The 10,084-nt window shown below is 41.9% G+C and overlaps 1 long non-coding RNA gene across 2 annotated transcripts; it reads right to left on the bottom strand.

The window, feature by feature from the left end:
- Positions 1-918: 918 nt before the first annotated feature.
- LOC144093440 (uncharacterized) lies at positions 919-9,195 on the bottom strand. Of its 2 annotated transcripts, none has more exons than XR_013306277.1 (4): positions 9,072-9,195; positions 8,439-8,520; positions 5,518-5,587; positions 919-1,810 (listed from the first exon to the last, which is right to left on the bottom strand). It is a non-coding gene; the product is annotated as an uncharacterized LOC144093440 (long non-coding RNA). The 2 variants fall into 2 exon arrangements; XR_013306274.1 differs by lacking the exon at positions 9,072-9,195 and adding an exon at positions 8,634-9,055.
- Between the last annotated feature and the right edge of the window lie 889 nt (positions 9,196-10,084).

The following is a 10,084-nucleotide window of genomic DNA, read 5'->3' as shown; positions in this document are numbered from 1 at the left end:
TTGTTAAGCCGGTTAGTGTAGAGGATGCAACTCAAAAACGAAGCGGAAAATTCCCCTAAAAATGCCCTCCAGCCAATGGCGACGACCGACTCTTATGTTATGGTGATCTTCCTCTGACCAGCTAGCGTGACATCGCAGTGGGTGGCAGAATAAAGGGGCGCGGCGTCATGAAAATCGGTCGAAGCCATTGGCTAGAGGGCTTCCTTTGAGGCGCATCTGCCGCTTCATCTTCAGTTTTATCTGACTGTATACTGTAAAGAGCAATACACCCTTGCACCCGGCCCAGATTGGTCTTGGTGTTTTCATACACCTTGCAGGTTAGGTGTTCCGCGAAACTAGCACCCTTGCACCCGGCCCAGATGGGTCTTGGTGTTTTCTTTCACCCCGCGTGCAGGAGGAAAAACGCTAAGCCGCCCGTGTGCTGTGCGATGTCAGTGCACGTTAAAGATCCCCAGATGGTCGAAATTATTCCGAGCCCTCCACTACGGCACCTTCTTCCTTTCCTCTTTCACTCCCTCCCTTATCCCTTCCCTTACGGCGCGGTTCAGGTGTCCAACGATATATGAGACAGATACTGCGCCATTTCCTTTCACCAAAAACCAATTATTGTTATTATTAGTGACACAAAGGCGTTGGGGCGACTCGCACACTATTACCACCGAGACATTGGCGTTTTAGCGCTTCTTACACCCCTACAGGCAAGAAAAATGCACGCAGTGGGTTCATATTTTGTTCCCACTTTTATTGCTTTTCTTAAGTGTTCTTTAAATTTGCCATTATAAAGCTTATATAATGTAATATACCGGTATTGCTGGAGCTCTTCATAGCAGTAGACAGGCTGTGCGCCTACAAAAATCATTTATTGACTAGCAAATCACAATACTGTAGAATTGTGGAACATTTTTATTGTCAGAACAAAGACTTCCACAAAGCACAAGAAGCTTCGGCAATGAATTCCTTACTGCCATCCAGGGAACGACTCCACCATGCCTGCTTTATTGGTGTTATGGTGCTACAAAATTAAGATTCAATTGCTGTTACATCTACCTCCTAACTTTTTCAGAGGAAACAATAAAAACTTCAAGCCTGTGCATCACTATAAACAAGCTTGAGGAAGGCTTGGACTGTGGCACTAACACCCAGGAATAGCTTGTACACAAACATAAGGTAGCTTATGCTGAACATCCGTAATCTTGACAGTATGGCAGATGCAGAGTGAACCGCAGTAGTGAGCCTGCTGAGGCCCGTTTCACATGCTGCGACTGGACCGAAAATACCCGGTGTAGTCGGTGAGGCCGCAGTGCGATTTTCGGTCACTGCTTTCACATGCAACACCGACACAACGAATTCGGTCGGAGGGATAGGCAAGGTTTCTTGAGGTTTGCGTAGGCAACCCATTATTAAACGCGACAGAAAAGTTTCACTGAATGTGTTGATAATATTATGACCAGCGTATTTTTAGACGCAAGGCAATATTTCGCATGTTTTGAGGAGAATAAACAGTTTTGCTTCCACCGCGGCAACAGCTCCCACGTGACCCCACGTCGCACGCCGTCTCGGCGCTCCACAATGGTCAGCCGCAGAGCGAACACACCGACGCTTTGACTGAATTCCAACCGGACGGAACTCGATCGCAAGCCGTCTGCGACTAAGCCGACGGCCCTCCCCAGTCGCAGACCGACTGAATTCGCAGTATCGCTGGAGAAAATCGCATGCATGTGAAACGGGCCTGAGTAGTCATCCTCCCTCGACGAACAGGCTTTCAGCCACCTCAGGATTTCCGTCGCAGAATGGCATGCATGGTGCGAGTCTGCATTTTACACAAAAACAGTACATTTCATATCAGATTACATTGCTCAATGATCCTTATAAAATGCCACATACTCCTCATTATTGATCTGTGATATTATGCATGCTAATGCTAACAGAGAGAATAAAATCTGCCCATACGGTGAGCAAGCACCAGCTGTTATTCCCTAAATTATTCCAATGAGGCCCTTGTGGTTTCAGAGAAAATAGCTCTAAAAGGCATTATAAAAACAATGTTTAATCTGGAAAGCTACCTGTTAGCCAATGGAGTGAAGGTTATCAGGCAATGCAATTAATTCTGCATAAATTGCTACAAGCTAGTGCAAAACCACTAGCTTTACTGGAGAGTGAACTGACTATAAAAGACCCAAAACACCACGACAAGAGACGAAAATATAGCGCACTTCATAATGCTTCACAAACACACCAACGATAAGTCAGGTGTAACATTCACTGTGACAGAAGGCAATATAGTATCTGTGTCAAAGTCCGCGACGCAACCCCTTCCATGACAGTGGTCTGCTTCAACGCAACACAAAGCATGCATTCATTACTATACCAAGTATGTGATATCTTGAAAAGCAGGCTACAGTACCAAGTTAACATATCTTCTGTGTCTGCAGCCAATAAACTAAAAAGCTATTAAGAAATATTTGCGCAAGGTCACTAAACTATTTCACAGAAAGCCGCCGGGCCAGTTGGTGCATGATTCTTGGCAAAACCACACAGGGTAACAGGACACCGACAAGATGACACAAATACAGCGCCAACAACTGAGGAATTTATTGCTTTGCTCACAATAAATACAGCAAGCATCATCCAAAATACCAAGAACGAAGGTCATGGAATCATCATTTTGTGACATCCCTCATGATTATTTAAACAGATATAATCACGGATTATATCCGTGACTGGATTATATATCCAATCTCTTTTTTCATTAACATTATGGATGAGGTGCTTACGCAGGTTGAGGAATTCGTATATATGGTGTACACCTTATATATCTCGCGCAAGAGCTATCGATTATATTTCCTCAAAATTTTACAACATCGAAAGTGCGGAATGCATTCACTGTACAACACGCGCCTTGCTTGCTTGCTGCCGTATCCTGTCTATGTTGCCGAAATGCTCCATTAGACGAATGTTAACACGCCAGCCTTTTTCTCAACATATGGTGCTCAGCGTGACAAAGGGATTTTGTAAACCAAGTCACTGTCGCATGCTGTGGATTAGTCTCATTGCTTCGTCTTACACGGGGTGGTCATTGAAGCACCTTTGCTAGGTGCGTTGCATACTAAGTTCACAGCAGCCCACCCGTTCACTTTCTTTAGCACGTGGCTAATAGCGTGCACATATGGCGTGACAGCTAACTTCAGTTTCCTTTCTGAAGCCTCGTTGGAGTAGATCGGCAAATTTCTTTCATTACCTTGAAGCCAAGACTGCAGATGAGGTCATCTGCGAAATTAGCTTCACGTAACCGTCTCAGTTGGGCCTCGACACTTTCCTGCTGACGGTCAATACACAATCTGTTTAGGGAATTTTTCGGTACGTCTGTAGCCACAGCATTTTGTTCGACTGCTAAAAAAACACAAGCACATATGGGCCTCTCCGATGTACAGTCATAGATCGAGAAACTGAAACTGTACCTCCACTGGCATTTCTTTGGTTAGCTAAAGGTTGGCAAGAGCTTCAGAGGTCCTAAAAATGTCAACAATGTCTTTGTGCTGCCCTTGCTTAGCTTGAGGATTACTAAGAAGTTGCACACAAAACGGGAAGCTGTTATCATATTTGTACTACGAAAAGCTTCAATTAGTTGACAATCTTGACAGGCAGGTCAGCAGAAGGTCACAAGAATTGGTGCAACGCATGAACAGGTGCATACTCCTTGTCACTGAATGTACAGATCATCATTAAACTTTACATATGTAGAACAAAAATAGATGTTTAACAACTCCAGGAATCCATCCGCATTGGTTCTGGAATTGTACTGCTCACATGGAATCAATGCCTTCTCTTAGCATCTCAAACAAGGCGGTATGTGGCAGCGTGTAATGTACCTAAGTCCTTGATTACAATGGAGTACACACTTCTTCTGGACAGCTGCTCGAGAGGAATGAAGACATTTCTGGGTTTTTTTGCCAGGAAAAGGTCTTCCACGGTGAGAAATTATTGCAGATACGACCCTAAGGGTTGCTGCGACGATCCTTGTTCAGAGAAAATTACACCAAAAGGCCAGTTATCCTTTTGTGTTTCTACCGTAACGAAAGCATAGGCCCTCAGCCATCTTCACAGCAGGCCCTAGTTTGATCAAGTTGTTGACTTCACACAAGTTTTTGGGCTTTGTTCTTCAATGTTTGGCACTTGACCTTCTTTTGCAGCTTGTAGAATTTCTTTGCAATGGCTTCATTTTTTTTGTAGAAAGTAGCTGAAATTAGTATGCAACACGCCCAGCAAAGGTGCTTCAAAGACAGCCCCGTGTAAGAAGAAACACAGAGACAAATTCACAGTATGCGACAGTGGCTTAGTGTACAGGGTCCCTCTGTCATGAGGAGCGTCTTATGTTTTTATGGAGGAAAAACGCTAAGGCGCCCGTTTGCTGTGCGATGTCAGTGCACGTTAAAGATCCCCAGGTGGTCGAAATTATTCCGGAGCCCTCCACTACGGCACCTCTTCTTCCTTTCATCTTTCACTCCCTCCTTTATCCCTTCCCTTACGGCGCGGTTCAGGTGTCCAACGATATATGAGACAGATACTGCGCCATTTCCTTTCCCCAAAAAACCAATTATTATTATTATTATTATTATTATTAATATTATTATTATTGTTGGGAAATAAGGTCGGTATGTCAACATACATCTAATGGAACATGTCGGCAACACAGACAGGACATGGCATCACGGTAGCAAGACACTTGTCGAAATATCTGTGCATTACACAATTTCGAGAATGTAAAATTCTGAGGATATATAATCGATAGCTCATGGGCGAGGTATAACAGACGTACATCATACGTAAGAAATGTTCAACCTGCGTAAGCACATCGTCGGTAATATTACCGGAAAAAGAAATGGATCATCTGGATAAATAATCACAACAGATGTGACCAAATGACGATTCCATGACTTTCCTGCTCTGGAATTTGGATGATGCTTCCAGTATTTATTTTGAGCAAAGCAGCAAAGCAATGAATTCCTCAGTTGTTAGTCAGCGTTCTATCTGTGTCTTGCCTGTGTCCTGTTAGCCAGCGTGCTGTTTTACCAACACTAAAATAGTGTCACATATTCTTAAGAGATGAAGTCTAGATCTGGAAAACGACCACAAGGGGTTCCAAGCAGATGTTTGCTTTCTAAACCCCCTCTCGAAGAAATACATACACATCAACGTGTGCATTTGGAGATCACACAATGCTAGCTGTGGCATATACAATGTTCAAAACAAACAAGTCTGTCAAATTTTTTTACTCCACGAGTTCTGGTTCCCTCTCTTTAAGGCATACATGCATCATGTAGTGAACGAGAGTACAATGTAGATAAAGAGATTAAATCATGTTGCAAACATCGCTACTGTAAAATGGTGTTAACAAATGGCCACATTCGTCCTTAGGACAGATATGCATTTCATCTGCCGTTACATATGAATCATGAAAATACCAAGCACCCAGATGAGTGAATAAAATTTTCTCACAAATTTAGCAAAGGTACATACAGTCATACCACTCCAATGGTCTAGTTGAGTATACTGCTCAGCAGCAGCAGTATCCATATGGGGCGAATGCCTGCACCAAAAATTAGTTACAAAGAAATACAAATTACCACGGTCGTTATGCATATCTTGCAACCGCTCCATTATTCCAGAGTTATTCACTTCGCGCAGACAAAATTTACTATAAGAAGCTTCTGCTTACAGTACACAAACAGAAATTATTCTCTAAAACATTCAATACAGATACATCTCGGCACCTTCTACGGCGAAACAGCCGACAGAAGCCGAAAACAAGAACAAATTATGGAAAGCAAACATTTTTATATCAGTCAACTGAAATATAAACAAGGTTGAGGAACTGTTAGACATTAGCGCTCCATTGAGTACTTTCAAAAAAGAGTTAGCCGCATTGCTACTACCCGATGTTGTTTCCTTTTCTTGATCAGTGTCATTCTGTTCCAATTCTGTTTCTTTGTATGTACATACATCCGTTCACAAAATCGCTATGTGTGCTATACAGTGTGCTATGTATGCACTGTATACAGTGTATATAAACAGTGTGTATACACAGCGTATACACAGTGTATACAGTGTATGCAGTGTGCTATGTGTGCATTGTGGCTGTGTAGTGCGTATTACAAGTGTAATATGTTTGCACTTGTGTAAATTCTGTACTTTTGCCTTGTATATGTATTTCCTTCTCTTATAACTGCTGTCGAAACTGTTTACTGTAGGGGGCTGGGACCTTTCTTCAGGTCATTGGTACCTTTAATCCCAGTCTCCACTCGCTATGACGAGGAAATAAAGTTACGAGGAAGTAAAGTTTATTCACATAAAAAGAATTTCCACACAAGAGTCAAAGTAAACGGCATAATATGGAACCATTACAAATATTCAAGCAGAAAAAATTGCATTCTACCTACACCCCAATATTAATCGAGCTACAAAAATTGCATAAAGGCTCCATCAACCAGCACACAGTTGGCATTTAAATGTTATTGGGTCATTCCATGCCAACGGATTCAGACATAGTACTCAACCATCTTCGATTTCTTTAAAAAGGATAATGCCTTAGTGCATTACTACCATAAACGTTAGCCCAGCTTCTTTTTGGCACAATAAATTTTTTTGTGTCACTCTCGCTATCTCACGTTTCGAAGTAGTAGCCAAACCTAGCCATTCAAAAACTTTGTAAAGAAACATTCTTACGCATGACTATGAAACTTCTTTTACATAAGTAAAAAGTATTGCACTTCCATATGCATTAATTTGAACTTATTTTGTTTTAAACAAAGGATGGAAGGAGGTACAAAATATGAAAATTTTAAATTGTATAACAAATTTTATGTTCTCTCAGCGGTTATTCCAACTAGTTTTCTAAGCTGCCCCGAAGGCAAAAAAGCGATAAAAATGTTTCAGACAGCAAAAAGCATAATGCATGTCCACAAAAGAATTCTAAAGTTGAGAAAATTTGCTTTTTGAGACATTCAGCAGTCTATTCCATAATGAGGTGATCTTAATTAAATTATGAAAGATAGCAAGTTGCACAAGGCCATTTAATTCTAGAAGTTTAATCGGAGCATTTTTGTTTTAAGTGAGAAAACAATTTTGTAAGTGGAGTCCCTGCGTTCAACATCTGACATTTCTCCGTGCCTTCTCATTGCAACACATTTTGCCGCCGGCTGCAAATATACACAATACCAGCACTCCACTGCCCGAATACAATGGTATGCTGGGCTTTAATTCCGCCAGGTTCGGCAATACAGAAACCTGCAGAAGGGTAAATTTATAAAAAGTAAAAATGAAGTGGCCTGATGGCAGAACTGCTAATGTTTCCCAACACAAACAGCACTGAGCCGGGAAGCACATTTTGCGGTCTGACCAAGCAATCAGTTAAAAGCCTCTACTACCATGAAAATGATTTCAATTTTTTGAAATGAACTTTTCACCACATCACATGCGAAGAGTCCTTGTGACTGCACTGGAGGAACTGTGAGGCTATTGGCAGCAACAGAAAGTACTCACAGGCCATTCAAAGGTAAAATACTGCTCTATGAGCTGTTTACATGGGTGAACGAAACTATCAAATGTTTTGTAGCCCTCTGGGTGCTCCAACATATGATTGAAGAAAACGAAAGTGGACTCGCTAGGCGATTTACAAGAGCACTACCATTAAGAGGAATACGCAAGTTTCACCATATAGAGCCTTCATCTCTCTCTCAATGGTGCATGCTGGACTTACATCCTGATCGAGTTGAAAGAGACAACATGTGAATGAACATGCCAGCGGACCTTTCAAATTGCAAATATGAGTAGCATCCACCTGGAGCACCGTGCAATGCTGGGATTGAACACAGGGACGCAAATCGCAAATTTATTTCTTGCTTAAAACAAAAATTGTTGCAATTAGTTATAGAAATAAACCCCACTGCCATTAGAAAACAAATGAGGACTACGTCACCTTGTAACAGATGGCTGAATATGCCTCAAAACTTGAATTTTTTTGCTGACATGGCTTACATTTTTTTTCATCTGTGAAACGTTTTTATCAGGTTCTTTGTTTTTTGTTGTTGTTGTGTTCGGTTTTATGTCAGATAGGCAACCGAGAACTTTGTGTGCCAAGGACAAGGTATTGCAAAAGTTTTTGGTGATTGTTAGAGAAATATAAAAAGATCATCCACATATTTGGCGCTTATTTGTTAATGCAGGGTTACAGGAACGTACGTTCAAGAACACACAAATTGGTTTGCAATAATCCTGCGCTGAGTACCAACTAGCAAGGATGTATACAAATGCATGAGGGCACAGTTTGGCTATGACCGTGTTTCATGAAGCCGCTTGAAGAAGAAAAGAAGGGAAAGGGACACAAAAGAGAACCTAACATACAACATGAAAAAAAAGTATGGTGAAAAACCTAAACGCACCTTTGCTTCCATACTGCTCATGAATATTTCCCAGTGGCAACAATTAAAGTGAAAGCTGTGGGCTCCCATCTGGATGTTTCCCCTGCAGACATCCATTTATTACCATCATGATTACAGACCGTCAAAATTTATTAATTAGGTCACTCTGGCCAAACAATGAAATTTTAAGAATTTGCAAAAGCAAGCTAAATATACCTAGCTTGAACCGCACAGGATTCCTTAATCTGGGTGCCGTTCTAAAAACAACTCAAAACCAAAACAGATGGCAGCGTCACCAAATTGCATATGGGCCTGATGCACAAAACGACCGGCAGTCAGCACCTGTGCAGCAGACAAAATTAAAAGTTTATCTCAGACGTCACGCTTACGCAATGCATTTTACGCAGAGATACGGCACAGTCCTTACACACGTCAGCTGCAAAAATCACCACGCACGAATAAACCGCAGGGCAAGAAATTTGACGAAATAGAATTAAACGGCTTTAAATTTTACAGAACACACATAGAAGAGAAAATCCGGCGAGTGAAGCGGATTCGCTCGCCGGGAAAACTAGGACCTGTTCTCATCTGTTGACGCCCGGGAGAGGCGGAACCGCCGCGCCGCTGCTGTTTCTCGCTTTTCCACACACTTACCGGCCACCACGTCACCGCTCGCGTCGTACACAGATATGGTTAGAAAAGAGCATAAATCGATGCTGTCTGTGTACCATAACCGTATGCACGCTTGCGTACGTAAACGCAGGCACATTTCCATTTTTAGTTCAGCGTATGCAGACTCGCAACGAAACGCCCAGCCTAGTGGCGCCATCTGCTCTTCAGGACAGGAACAAGTGCTGTCAACAAAACCGGCGCTCCTCTTAATGGCGCGTTCACACTTGGACAATCGGCGGCGAGAGCAAGCGAAATCCGCTGCCGCCGGAAAGCTGCATCGTTGACACTTCCCGGCCACCGCGTCTCCGCTCATCGTATGTGTGTCGTCTGCTCACGGCGTTCACAGATATGGCAAGACGTGAATCGATGTTGTCTACGTACCATAACCGTATGCACACTTACGTACGCTAAATGCACCTATTTTGCCGGACGTTACGCCAGTTCTAACATTCTCGCTTTTAAAACTATAGATAGATAGATAGATAGATAGATAGATAGATAGATAGATAGATAGATAGATAGATAGATAGATAGATAGATAGATAGATAGATAGATAGATAGATAGATAGATAGATAGATAGATAGATAGATAGATAGATAGATAGATAGATAGATAGATAGATAGATAGATAGATAGATAGATAGATAGATAGATAGATAGATAGATAGATAGATAGATAGATAGATAGATAGATAGATAGATAGACAGACAGACAGACAGACAGACAGACAGACAGACAGACAGACAGACAGACAGACAGATAGACAGATAGATAGATAGATAGATAGATAGATAGATAGATAGATAGATAGATAGATAGATAGATAGATAGATAGATAGATAGATAGATAGATAGATAGATAGATAGATAGATAGATAGATAGATAGATAGATAGATAGATAGATACTTGAGGCCTTGTCCTTTGTAACGGGTGGGCACCACTAGGTTGGGCACCCGGACCAAAAAAGCCAAAAAAACAAGAAGATGGAAGC

This window comes from Amblyomma americanum, chromosome 1 (genome assembly GCF_052857255.1).
Source record: "Amblyomma americanum isolate KBUSLIRL-KWMA chromosome 1, ASM5285725v1, whole genome shotgun sequence".
NCBI lineage: Eukaryota > Metazoa > Arthropoda > Arachnida > Ixodida > Ixodidae > Amblyomma > Amblyomma americanum.
This window is presented reverse-complemented; position numbering and strand designations above follow the sequence as displayed.